Below are 14,325 nucleotides of genomic sequence, written 5' to 3'. Positions count from 1 at the left end.
GTCTTGGGATCCCCCAGGGAAGGTTTTGGGGAGACCAGAGTGAGGCAGGCACTGGAATTCCTGTCTGGTGGCAGCGATATCAGATCTAAGCTGGTAATTAAGCTTGGAGGTTCATGCAGGCACCCACATTTTGGACGCTAAGGTTCAGAATTGGGACTTATGGGTATGATACAGGTAAGCTTTAAAAATAGTCCAGTTCTATCAATACATTTCACTTTATTTCCCCCACACCACCCAAACAGAGCATCTTAGAGACACTACAGTTAAAAGAACAAAAGTATGTCCTTGGACATTTTTGTAGCAGTCTGGATATTATCTATAAAGAACTGACCTATATACAATACCACTGCACAACAAAGACATACTAATCAATAATCCCAGACAGCCTTTTTGGAGTGATTTACTGATCCATCAGAACAACAAGCTTGCCACTCACTTTTCTCCTACAAGCTACTTAAAGAGGCACTTAACTGAAAAAGATTGAATAATGTAGCATTAACCAGATGGTTAAAAAAAATTTAATGCCGCAAAATAACTTTATGCTTTGGTTGTATAAATAATGATCAGAATAAAGAATGAGAAAAATACTTTTGGTCCTATAGCTTACCTGGCCAACGTCACTATTTGATAGTGGGAGCTGCTGAGTTCTGCATTTTTGACTGCTAGACCACTTATACATTTATTTAGGTGTAGAAATCAGGTCTCAGCAGCCGAGCTGCAAGCATCTACTTTTGAAAACCTCGTTCTGAATGACATGAAGTAAACCAGATTTCATTAAAAAAACCCAACGTAAGAACATTACAGCTCAACCGTTTAGTTCAGTAAACCCCTTTTGATACATACAGAAATCTGTTAGGGTGGGAAATCAGAATAGACCTGGAACCCACTAAGCTTCAAACCTCAAAATCAGATAATAGGGTTCATCCTATATAACCCATTTCCATCCCACATCTTCCCCATAACCATTCTGTCACCATTCTGATCTAGTATGGATTTTCCCTTTGGCCCAGTCTGTCTTGGCCCAGTCCAGTTAGGCTCCTTCTAGGATAGTCCCAGCATCAGTTGCAGTGTCTCCTTGAGCAATCCAGTTGTGACTCTTCTTATGACAGCACTGCTCAGGCTCAGCTCCTTGACCATCTGGTATATTAAACAGGAATGTTCAGCACCCATTCACCTTGGGCAAAATCTCCTTTTCTATCTGCCCTCTTGCGCATCTCAAAAAGTGATCTGGGCAACACTACCACCCCACCCCCACATACACACAAATACATAGCTCAGTCACCAAATAAAATAACAGGCTTACAAACATTTAGAATTATAAACAAAAAAACACACACACTGTTGAAGTGCCAATTATATACCAGTTAGGCATGAGTTCAGTTTTTTTTTTCTATAAATGGTGAAAACAACATTGAAACTTTCATAAAATGGTCTTAGGCCCCTTTTACATACACTAGGTTCAGATTCACTGGGGTTGGATGAAGGCATAGAAATTTAGGCCCAGCCTGTGGGGCCCAGTTCCTGAATTCACATAATGAAATCAGAATCTTAGTGCACTTAAAAAGAAGTGTTTCCCGCCCTACTGGGTATAAAGCAAAGTTTGAAAATATGAGCACTGTGTAACTGATGCCTATCTGTGGCTGCAGAGAGCTCCTATTTGATGTAACTGTTAAATCTGCTGTTACGCCAGCTAGACAGCATGAAGGTGGGGTCATGGGGGTTGTGCCCCCAATTTCCTTATTTCAACAGGTTTGTTGTCCTCTGACACCAGAAGTGGAACTAGCGGAAAACATCACATGGCTAGCTCCAGTAACATTTTCCAGTGAAAACAATTCAATCTAAAAATCACCATGAATGGCAGCCTCACAATGCTCATGGATAGGCCAAAAATTCACAAAGAGCTTTGTCACACAGGTTGTGGGTTCAAAGAAAGTTCTAATGAATCATGCCCAGTTCCCAACCCACAGTTGAACTTCAGACAAGGTGAGCACTGAGTATGCTTTCTGGGTGAGTCAAACATTTAGCGCAGCTCCATTACAACACTCCTGTCATCTGGAGCTGACTTTCTCACACGCCCTCTCAGAGTTTCACTCTTAATTTTGGATTACCTTGGCTTCCCTAGATTGAAGTGAAAGCCTAAATGTTACTTGAAAGTAGTTTTTCTAATTAAATTACAATTACTCTGACATCCAAGATATTGGAGGGTGGATGTAGAGAGGATACTGAATTAAAAATATGACTGTAGAAACATTTTTAAAAATTTGGTGTCAGTTGAATACATCACACTGAATTAAAATATTTCAGAATTCCTGTTTTGTCATTTTAATATTATCAAACCAATTATCCTCTTTTAGTCAACATGGTCCCACACTAAAATGATTTTAAAGCTTATTCTTAATAATCTTCCCTAAAATGTGCTCTAAAAGTGCTGATTGATTGCTAACACAATACATTCCTTTAGTTTCTCATTGGATACGTTCAGTAATTTTGTTGAATGCTAAGCAGTCAGTATCCGACGCTCTCTTTCACATGAGCTGAGAGAAGACCTCCAAAAAGAAACAGAATGGGGCTAGTAGCACACAAGGACAGGAGCAGTGGTTCTGTAGCATTAAGCCCCTTTAGTATAACTATAAGGGAACTACACTGCAGCCCGAGGGTATGATTGCAGCTTGTGTAGACACACGCAAGCTGGGTATAATTTAGCTAGCTCAGGTATTGGAGCACTGAAGCTGCAGCAGCACGTGTCAGTGCTGGCTGTACAAACCCACCTGGGAACCTGGGGAGTTACTTGCACTGTACTGCAACTTCACTGTTCCAGGACCTGAGCTAGCTTGGATACCTCTACACCAGCTGCAATCACGCACAGTGACCTCAGGGTTGACATACCTAAAGCATAACTGACTTGCTGAGGAGCAGAAGAGGTAGAAGAATAGTAGGAAATGCAACTAACAGGCATGTAAGATAAACCAGGCCCCCTCCTCTCAGACCACTTTTACTGCTACCCACCTATTTCTGCTCCTTTGGCTTGTGCAGGGACTGCCGATCCAGCACCAGCTCCAAAAGTCTATTGAAGTTGATGGGAGTCTTTCCACTGATTACAGTGGGCTTTAGATCAGCATAGTTACTAGATAATGTTTTCACCTCTCTTAGCCAGAAGGCCGAGAAGCGATGAAAACATTATCTAGTAACTATGCTATACTTTCGCTTACACCCTTTACATCTGTTTTCTGTCCAGCTTACACTCTGATGTATAACAATGAAGTACCAGAAACAACTATACCACAAAAGCAAGTTTCCATCAATAGAAGAACTAGGTCTTCTATGCTCTGACACATTCTTAACGACATTCAGTTTCCACAATATTATTAAGGAAATAAGTCAGTATAATGCTACTTACATATCAGTGCAGTACATCAATGGAAAAAGTATTCAGTGCAAGATGTTTTATTTATAAGATGTGTCAATTTTATCTAAAATAAAATAAAAATTGGTCAGATACATCCCCAGCTGTGTGAATCAACATAACTCCTTGGAAGTAAAGGGACTGCACTGATTTAAACTAGCCAAAAATGATTGTGTGCATGTGTGTGTGTGTGTACACACACACGTCCCTGCATTTGTCTGTCAGGAATAAGAACTAGTGCTCTCCACTGCACATTCAGCAGCTGCATCTTGTAAAGAAAGCATAAATAATGAAAGTGGGGGAGATGAAGACACACTAAAAGCTAAGAATATTTTTTTCTAAAGCACAACATTTTAAAAAATTTGTAAAGTCAACCAGAATGCAGAAAAGAAGGAGGTAGCTCCAAATCATACACATAGGCCTCTGCTTTATTTTGTCTGATGTATCTTTCTTCTTCAGTAAAGCAATTTTTTAATAAGAACGAACACAGGATCTATATAGAGAGATTAGCGGCTCAGACACAGTGCTGCAGCCCTTCAAATTAGGACTACTCAGACCTTTATCCAGACTAAATATCTCAAACTAACTCAGGATTAAATTAAATTTTCAGCAACAGTTCAATAGCTTCCTAGAGGAGATGAGCCTTCTGAGAGTCAAGTGGAAACATGGGGCTGGATTCTGCCTTTGTGTAAACCCACAAAAACTTCTTTGAGACAAGTGTAGTTATTTCAGATTTATCCTAGTGCAAGAGAGCAGAATTTGGTCCTCTATCTGCAGCACACTACAAATTCAGTGCTCAATGCCCTCTACAATTTTGTATTTTTTGCCTTGGGTGGAATTACCTAACGAGCTCCAGTAGTAGGTACGCAGAGACATGGGCGTACACTGCCTGCAGAGCATTACATAGCTTTGCTTCTTTACGGATCAGTATATATCTGTTAGATTTATGCATTCATATCAAACATTTAGAAGACTGAAGCAGTTTTGGAGTTAGTGCTGGTAGCATCTGATTATGTGATTAGGTCCCTGTTTCCACAACATTAATTGGTGTTCTTTTATCTTTTATTTCCTTTTGATCTTAGAGTTGATAGGCTGTGAATCATTCAGCCCAGAGTGAAGTGTAGCCCATTGCATACTGTCTCACGCATCCAGAACACTCACTTTCCTGTCCCTAGGCATTTGTACCAGGGTCATCACCATAGTAAACGATTACCTAAATTCCAGTATCTTTTATGGCCAAATGTATACACACAGAGTACACTTTAATTCGTGAGGACTCAAAATTTAAGCCCTGGATTCAAACAGCCAACAAACATTGAATGTTTAGCTAGCCACTAGCTTTTTAGTAGGCTAACCCCTTGAAATATAGGGACATGAGGATCAAAAATCTGAAGCCCATGCCATATCTGATTTTAACGAAAGACAAGAAGCTTCCTCTCCCTTGCTGCTGTATATCCTTTGTGGAAGGATAAAGAGGATAAAACCCATTTCAGCAGTTTCTCAGATCTCTCTAAAGGGTTCATTCTACACATACTTATTAGCATAAATTCCCTTTCAAATCCCATTCTAAATTTAAAATGAGGAAAAATACACAGCATTGTCTGTTAATTCCCAAGGCGCATCTAAAACTCCCTAGCCATGGAAATTAAAGTTAATGCAGTTAACACAGTGCTCCCACTTCCTGGATGTAGTCATCGCGATGAGGTGGGTTTTATTGTTTCTCTTCCATAGTGCTGATTTCTAACAGTCCCCATGTTAGAGCATAGAATCATGCTGACACAGCACAAGTACAGTACAATCAGTCTTACCTAAGCTCCCTTGCTTCCACTTCTCTTCATATTTCAAATAAATATCTTGATATTGTACAAGGCACTTCCATTTCAGTGGCATCTTATCTTCAGGGAACTGAAAGTCAACATGAAGTAAAAATATGGCCTGGTTCTATGATACTTTATCCCAACATGATAGATGTGGTGAATGAGGGAGATATTCCAAATACATTTGGCCCATCACTTACGCCTGATGCAAACTTGTGGCAAACAAAATCAACTAGGAAAAGAAGGCTTTACGTAAACAGGCAAACCAGCAGATGAGGTCCATGGTGTAGAACTAGAAATCTTCACAGTTGCACATCTTTAGGTCCTGATATGTGAGGTGCGGACTTCAGTGAAGGGTGCAGCACATTTTGCAGGAGATGCTCAGCATCTCACAGGGTCAGACCCTTAGGAAGTCAGCTGACTGCAACTATTCCTTCTGTGCAACTGGGTAGGTCACTTAGTCTGTTCCGGATACATCTAAACTGCGGCTGGGAGAGGTCATTCCCAGTTCAGACAGACATACAGGTGCATGCTAAAAATAGTAGTGTGGCCTTAGTGGCACAGACAGTGGCTTGGGCTTGCTGCTCGAGTACAATCTTGCCCAAGGTCATAGGTATGTATTTGGGCTGCTAGCCTGAGCCATTGCTTGTGCTGCCATGGCCATGCTGCTATGTTTATTGTGCTAGGTAAACCAGAGCTATTCCCTGTATGTCTCCTTGAACTGGGAATCACACTTCCCAGCTGCAATTTAGATGTGCCCTTAGATTGTAAGCTCTTGGGGGCAGGAACCATCTCTTACTGTGTGATTGTACAGCAGGGGTAGGCAATCTATGGTATGTGTGCTGAAGGTGGCATGCGAGCTGATTTTCAGTGGCACTCATACTGCCCGGGTCCTGGCCACCGGTCCGGGAGGCTCTGCATTTTAATTTAATTTTAAATGAAGCTTCTTAAACATTTTAAAAACTTTATTTAATTTACATGCAACAATAGTTGAGTTATATATTACAGACTCATAGAAAGAGACCTTCTAAAAACGTTAATGAATTACTGGCACATGAAACCAAATTAGAGTGAGTAAATGAAGACTCGGCACACCACTTCCAAAAGGTTGCCGACCCCCATTGTACAGTGATGTTCTCAGTGGGGTTCTCATCTTAGTTAAGGCCTCTAGATGCTATTGCAATAATAAATAAATACATAATCTTAAAGTGGTGGAAATTAGTAATCTTATATTTTGTTTGGGTTCTCACATGACCAGGACATATTTTACAGTGCCACGGATATGCAAAATTTACCTCAGTTACAAAATTGCATTGTTTCTCTTCATTTTAGTTGCTTCCTCTGATGGCCTGGCACAAATGAAGAACTTTACAAATATTACAAAACCCATAAAATGTCAGCTGTGCATACATGAAACTTTCAAGCAGGCCTCCATTCTTAAAAAAATAATATTATTTTGCTTGAAACTTACCCCAAAAGCAGCAATAAAAAAAAGTTAAATAGCCCTGCAGTTTCCCTCTTGTTCTTTTGCCTATCCTGTTATCGTAGTCTATTGTTTCACTCAGTCTTTGTTTAAATAAAAAGAGTGCTTTCACTACAGTCCATTTAAATTTGCAAATAGATTCAATCAAGCTTTGCAGCATATTAGTGATGTGTCCCTGCATCTGTGAAAACATCTCAAAGGATAAGCTCAGTACCTTGGATTAAAGAGTCTAGCATAACGGAAAGGCCAGCTTAGCTTTCTGCTCGAAAAAAAGTTAACTGCCCCTGCGAAAAGGGCGGGGTAATAGAAACATGGTGCTATTGATAATTATAATTACAATAATCATTGCAGTACTAAGAATACGCTTAAATGTTGACATGTGTAATGCATGCAAATAGATATCTTCCCAATTATGGAGAACTCTAATAATTTTCAAATGGCTATGCTCAGGTAGACCCTACACCTTCACAGCGCCCTATTAACTTCAGTGGGATCTATGTGAACACAGGGAGGCCACATATTCAGAGTCATTGGCAGGAATCAGGCTTTTGGACCACAATGCATCAAGATCCACAGCAGAAGATTGGTAGCAGAAGATTGGCAGCATCAGGGGAGATGAAGCCCTTGATCAGTTTATTTTAGTCATTAAGTGATGCAGCTTGTCAAATCATGTGTGTCAATTTAATAAATTTCACTATATTTTTAAAATAACTTAGCCAGCTTCTCCCCCTCTTCCTTCATTATTTGCCCCTCAGAGAGCTGGAAGAATATCTGATCAATATTGCCACCATTCATCTGACTAAATGTCCCATTCTGAGACTAGCATCACCCCTCTGCTGAGTGGCAGTGATGAGTAATCTGGTTAGATTCTAAGTGTAACAGCACCAGGGAGGCACATGGGCCTTGGCTTGATCATTTTTTGGCCAGGTCACACCTCAATGGTGCTCACTCCAGTTTGGCCCAGCTGAAGTTCATCATGACAGAGGGGTGGCTGGGCCAAACTTGAGTGTCACTGAGACAGTATGGCAGGTTGCAATGCCATTCAATGAAATTTGGGGAGGGTGGGTGTGAGGGTTCATTGTCCAGGGGATCAGGCTGCTGCTATTGGGGGCACCTGAGAGCACAGAAGAGTCAGGCAGGGATGGGGGTGGCAACTAATCTACAGGGACCCCCCCCCTCCACAACACAGACACACTTTAAATGGCGCTTCACAACCCCTGTACATACACCAGTCTTGAAACAGAGGTGGTCAAACAGCATGTGGGTAATGCTGGTGGGAAAACTAATCTAAATTTTTTTTTATGGAAAATACTATTTTTGCTGAAATCAAAACATTTCAAATGTATCAATTTTGATTAAAATTCCTATGAAAAAAGACTTCCCGTGAAGATAAATTGAAAAACAAATTGTTTGGAAAATTTTCATTTTGGATTTCAGGACAGAATTCTCTTTTTGATTTCTGGTAGATTTACATGTGTTAGCATGCTCAAAGTAGCAGTGTGGCTACGGTGGCACAAGTAATGCCTCAGTTATGAATTTGAAGTGCACTAAACTCTTGTGTCCACACCCTCATTCAGAATTAAAGTGGCCTTAGTTTGGTTTATCTTAATTCAGAAAGCGAATTAAGCTAAACCAAATTAAGACAACTTTAACCCTAAATAACAATGTCCACACAGATTTAAAATGGTGTAACTAATGCACTTCAAATTTATACCTTTAGTTAATTGGATTAACATTCATAGATGTCCCCATATCGACAAGTGCTAAAGCCCTTGATGTTTGTTAAACAAATTCACAAACAACACAAATGACATATTACCCACAAATTGTATTATTCCCCCCAGTTACAACAAAAAATAGCCAGAACCACTATTTAACTGTGCAAGACATTACTCAATTGCAACTCGATTCCCGTTTGTAGGAACACCCCACTATATATAGTGGATGCAAAACATTAAGGTTGCAAAGTCAATCGCTCAAAAGTTAGGCAATACCAGAATTAAGGAGGTCTGTACATCTGTAATTCAGCTCCCTTGTGCATTATGATACAGCTTTTAATTATATGATTACAGACTTTTCCATTTCGCATTCAGTGAAAAGAGTATATGTGAAAGATTATATGGGGTACTTTTTTGTTTGTTTTATCTTGGGGGCTTGTCTACATTTAAAACTCTGTAGTAAGGATGCTGCCTATACCAATGGGCATAGGTATTCCAAGCCAGTAGCTAGATCAACAGGAGAATTTTATCATTGATTTAGACCAGGGGTGGTCAACCTGTGGCTCCGGAGCCACATGCGGCTCTTCAGAAATTAATATGCAGCTTCTTGTATAGGCACTGACTCCGGGGCTGAAGCTACAGGCGTCAACTTTCCATTGTGCCGGGGGATGCTCACTGGTCAAACCCTGGCTCTGCCACAGGCCCTGCCCCTACTCCACCCTTTCCTGCCCCCTCCTCTAAGCCTGCCGTGCCCTTGCTCCTCCCTTCCCCGAGCCTCCCATACGTCATGAAACAGCCAATCAGGAGGTGTGGGGAGGGAAGGGGAGGTGCTGATCGGAGGGGCTGCCAGTGGGTGGCAGGTGCTGGGAGAGAGGGCGGGAGCTGATGTATTACTGTGGCTTTTGCAATGTACATTGGTAAATTCTGGCTCTTTTCAGGGTATGTCTACACTACCTGCTGGATCGGCAGGTAGTGACTGATCTATTGGGGATCGACTTATCGCGTCTAGTGTAGAAGCGATAAAATTGATCCCTGATCACTCTGCTGTCAACTCCGGAACTTCACCGTGGCGAGAGGCAGAAGCGGAGTCGACGGGGGAGTGGCAGCAGTCGACTCGCTGCCGTCCTCATGGGCAGGTAAATTGACCTAAGATACGCCTACTTCAGCTACGCTATTTGTGTAGCTGAAATTGCATATCTTAGGTCGATGCTCCCTCCACCCACCCGTGTCACCTAGCCTCAGTCTCAGGTTGGCCACCCCTGACATTGACCACGTCTACACTTACCAGGGATCAATGCAGCTGGGGTTGATCCAGTGAAGACTAGTGAAGCAGAGCACTCTCTGGACAACTCCGGTACTCAACCAGAACAAGAAGATTAAAGTAAGTCGATGGGAGAGTGTCTCCCGTCGACGTAGCGTGGTGTAGACACCTCAATAAATTGATCCTAAGATACGTAACTTAGGTTGACTTACCCCAGTAGTTTAGACAAGGCCTTAGCGCTGTCTGCAGCGGGGGTTTGGTCAATTTAATGGCACTGGACGGGGTATGGATTTTTCACGCCCCTAAATGATATAGTTATGCGACCTAATTTCCTCATTTAGACCAGGCCTTAGGCTCTGATTGAGGAAAGCATGTAAGCTCATTTAAGTCCTATTGATTTCAAAAGGACTTAAGCACATGCTTAATAAGCACTACTTAAGAGCTCTCCTGAATCACATTCCCAGTCTTTATTAAACTGACACTTTAAATTAAATTGCCTAAATAAGAACTATAGAATTTGGTCAAATAATAATAAAACTGATTGCATAAGACATCTTGTAAAACTATTTAATAACTCCAGCAGTCATTTATTAATGTGATAAGTGTATCGTAAAACTATAGATGAGGCTAAAAATCTGTGAAAAAAGTGTTTGCAGAGTGAGAGAAAGTTTTATTTTCACTTACAAAACTTTTACCCAAGTTGTGTTGAGTTTTTCCATATTAATTACTTTTTATAGAATTATATGGAATGTATTACTGAATTTAAAATCAAAGAAAGGGAATAATTAGTGTCCACACATGGCCAGCTCAGGCCTGGTCTACACTGGCGCGGGGGAGGGGGGCACAAGCTAAGTCGTTATGCAGCTTCAGCTACAAAAATAGTGTAGCTGAAGTAGACATAATTAGAGTTACTTACCAAGGTGTCTTCACTGCGGTAGGTCAACTGCTGATGCTCCCCCATCGACTCTGCCTACACTTCTCGCTCCGGTGGAGTACCAGAGTAGATGGGAGAGAGCTCGGCGGTCAATTTATCGCGTCTTCACTAGACGTGATAAATCGACTGCCACTGGATCAATCACTATGGAGGTAAGTGTAGACATTCTCTCAGAGTAATTAGTTGTAGGTTTATATCAGGGCCGCCCGGGGGGGGGGGGAGAATTTGCCCCAGGCCCCACAGGGGCCCCCATGAGAGTTTTTCGGGACCCCTGGAGCGGGGTCCTTCACTTGCTCCAAGGGCCCAGAAAACTCTCATGGGGCCCAGGCCCCCAGAGCTTCTTCCGCTCCAGGTCTTCGGCGGCAATTCAGCGGCGGGGGGCCCCCACCGGAGGTCTTCGGGGCACTTTGGCGGCGGGTCCCGGAGCAGAAGGACCCCCTGCCGCCAAATTACCACTGAAGCGGGGGGCCCCCACCTCCGAAGACCCCAGGCCCCCTGAATCCTCTGGGCGGCCCTGGTTTATATATGTTTAGAAGCATTTAGCAATAGTCTTCTATTCACAAAATATGCTAACACATCCCATTTTGGATAATTTCTTGACCACAAAGACATTGCTAGAATATTGTTGCCACATTGCTGTTTATTCATAGTGTCAAAACTACCATTGATAATCTACTTCCTCAGCTCCATCCCAGGCACTTCAAAGATTCCCTTTTACTACTTTCATTTTTAACTCCAAAACGTCTATTATAGCTCTAATAATTCGCAAAGTACAGAACTTGGTGCAGTGTACTAGTGCTAGGAATGGGGCTCCATGAAAACTGGTTTCATTGATTCTAGATCAGCTTTGCTCACTTCATGTATTAAATGATGTTTTCTTTCTTTAGTGCTAGCCCTGAAAACTCCACCCGAGATCTGAAAACGGAACCATTTGTGGCTCACAAATCATCTCCCTGGTCTACATACTAGAGCAGTTAATGTGTAATTGAGGTGTCACCTTGAGATAAAGAGTCTAGGAACAGAACTTAAATCAGCACTTCTGTGCGTGCGCAGGAGTCAGAAGGAAATCCCAGCCTCCCATAGCAATATTGGCTCAGCAGTACTAACAGGAGTAAGAAATTATTTTTGTCACTAAAGATAGAAAATTGATTCTGAATACGGACAGGGAGCAGCTCTGTTGAGCACAGAGATGCCATTTACATGATCGCATTTCTGACCCTAAATAAAGTTTAGCCGGAATAAAGAAAGGCCAAACCAGGCAGTTTAAACAACAGCTCTTTATTCAGGCTGGATCACACCCAAGCAGCAACAGATGCAACAATAGTTTCTCAGAATGAATCTTAGAGGAAGGGCAAGGACTTACTGATATGCACAGGTCCTGCCTTAAATGTCTCCCATTTCACGCATATGCAAATAGCTAGATAGGCACCAATTATCCTCTATATCCACTAGGAGGCTTATTATTACAGGAATCAGCACATGCCAAAGATCACACATTGTTTTCTTACAAATTTAAGATTTATACAAAGGTAGCACTTAGCTAAGCAGGTCAGGGCCCCATTATGCCTGGTGTTACTATTCAAAACCTTGAAAATAGAGAATTCATCCAAATTCAGCAAGATAAAATTCAGTGAAGGAGAATGCGAAGTACCTCACTTAGGAAGGAAAAAAAAATCAAATACACAACTACAAAATGGGAATAACTGGCTAAATGTTAGTGCTGCTGAAAAGGATCTGAGAATTATAGAGGATCACAAACTGAATATGAATCAACAATGTGATGCAGCTATGAAAAAGGCTAATATTTCAGGGATGTATTAACAAGAGCATTGCATGTAACACAAGTGAGGTAAATGTCCTGCTCTATTCAGCACTGGCGACGCCTCAGCTGGAGTAGTGTCCAATTCTGGATGCCACACTTTCGGAAAGATGTGGACAAAGTGCAGAGTGCTGAGGAGAACAAAAAAGATGGTAACCGGTTGAAAAAATTTGATCTATGAGGAAAGGTTAAAAAAAACTATGCATGTTTAGTCTTGAGAAAAAGGCTGGAGGGTTGGGGTGGGACCTGATAACAGTCTTCAAATGTGTTAAGGGCTGTTAATTAGGAGGACTGTGATCAATTTTTTCTCCATGTCCAGTGAAGGTAAGATGAGATGCTATGGGCTTAATCAGCCTCACGGGAGACTTAGGTTAGATATTAGAAAAAACATTCTAACTATAAGAATAGTTAAGCTCTGGAATGGGCTTCCAAGGGAGGTTGTGGAATACATCACTGGAGTCTTTTAAAAACAGGTTAGACAAACACCTGTCAGGGATGGTCTTGGTTTACTTGGTTGTGCCTCAGTGCAGGGAGCTGGACTTGACTTTTCAAGGTCCCTTCCAGCCCTACATTTCTGTTTGTCAATGACTGTCCCTGCCCCAGATAAGACTTATTGTTAAAATATTCCATTTTTGGGCAGTGATATTGCTATCTATGTGAACCGAGGATTTGCCTAGCACCCTTGCAGGAAAGAGTCTCAGTAACACACAGGGGTGAAAGTAACTTAAAGCAGTGCTTCTCAAAGCCGATCTGCCGCTTGTTCAGGGAAAGCCCCGGCGGTCTGGTCTGTTTACCTGCCACTTCTGCAGGTTGGGCCGATCGTGGCTCCCACTGGCTGTGCTTTGCTGCTCCAGGCCAATAGGGGCTGTGGGAAGGGCGGCCAGGATATCCCTTGGCCCGCACCGCTTCCCGCAGCCCCCATTGGCCTAGAGCTGCGAACCGCAGCCAGTGGGAGCCACGATCGGCCAAACCTGTGGATGCAACAGGTAAACAAACCGGACCGGACCTCCAGGGGCTTTCCCTGAACAAACGGCAGACTGGCTTTGAGAAGCACTGACTTAAAGGACTAACCAGTATGCCGGAGTCCTGTGTGGGCATGGCCTCAACTGGAAGAGGAGGGGCCTTTCAAGATTGAAATGCCCTGGGGCTCCAGCTGCAGAGGTGGCTGGGAGCCCCGGGCCCTTTAAATCACCGCTGGATCCTGGCTGCCAGGGCCCTGGGGCTCCATCAGCAGGGCTCGGGCAGGGATTTATAGGGCCCAGGGCTCTGGCTTCTGTGGGGAGCTCCAAGTCCTTTAAAGTGCAACCAGAGCTCTGGCAGAGGGGCTTTAAAGAGCCTGGGGTCCCCACAGGGGCCGGAGCTCCGGGACCTTTAAATCCCCGCCTGAGCCTGGCTGGCAGAGCTCTGACGCTGATTTAAAGGGCCTGGGGCTCCTTGCAGTGGCTGGAGCCCTGTGTCCTTTAAATCACCACCAGAGAAGCCGGTTGGTATGCCTTACCCGACCTTCCCGGCTTACTTTCACCTCTGATAACACATTGGTGTTAGCATCACATCTGAGGGGATCAGTCTCCCTTCATATGACTTTTTAAAGAAAAAAGATTAGTCAAAGAAAGAATAGGCACTGCTAAAAATTTAACCTCCAATCCCTATTGCAAAGGGAGAGAAGACCCAAATGTGCAGAAGGCTGCATTTTTGCGAATGCCTTCTCTAAGAATCTCAGCTAACAGATGACCCATAGATGGTCTGAGGGCCTTTTATGAACTGTACCCAAGCAAGCTACTCATCTCAAGAAGGTCAAAATGCCCACTTATCCCTTGGCTGCACATTCTGTTCCAAAAGCTAGCATCAGATTGTCATGATGTCAAAGCTAACCTGTCCATTTAAACAACA

Source organism: Chelonoidis abingdonii, chromosome 8, assembly GCF_003597395.2.
Source record: "Chelonoidis abingdonii isolate Lonesome George chromosome 8, CheloAbing_2.0, whole genome shotgun sequence".
Lineage (NCBI taxonomy): Eukaryota > Metazoa > Chordata > Testudines > Testudinidae > Chelonoidis > Chelonoidis abingdonii.
The sequence above is the reverse complement of the archived record's forward strand: the minus strand, read 5'-3'. Positions refer to the sequence as shown.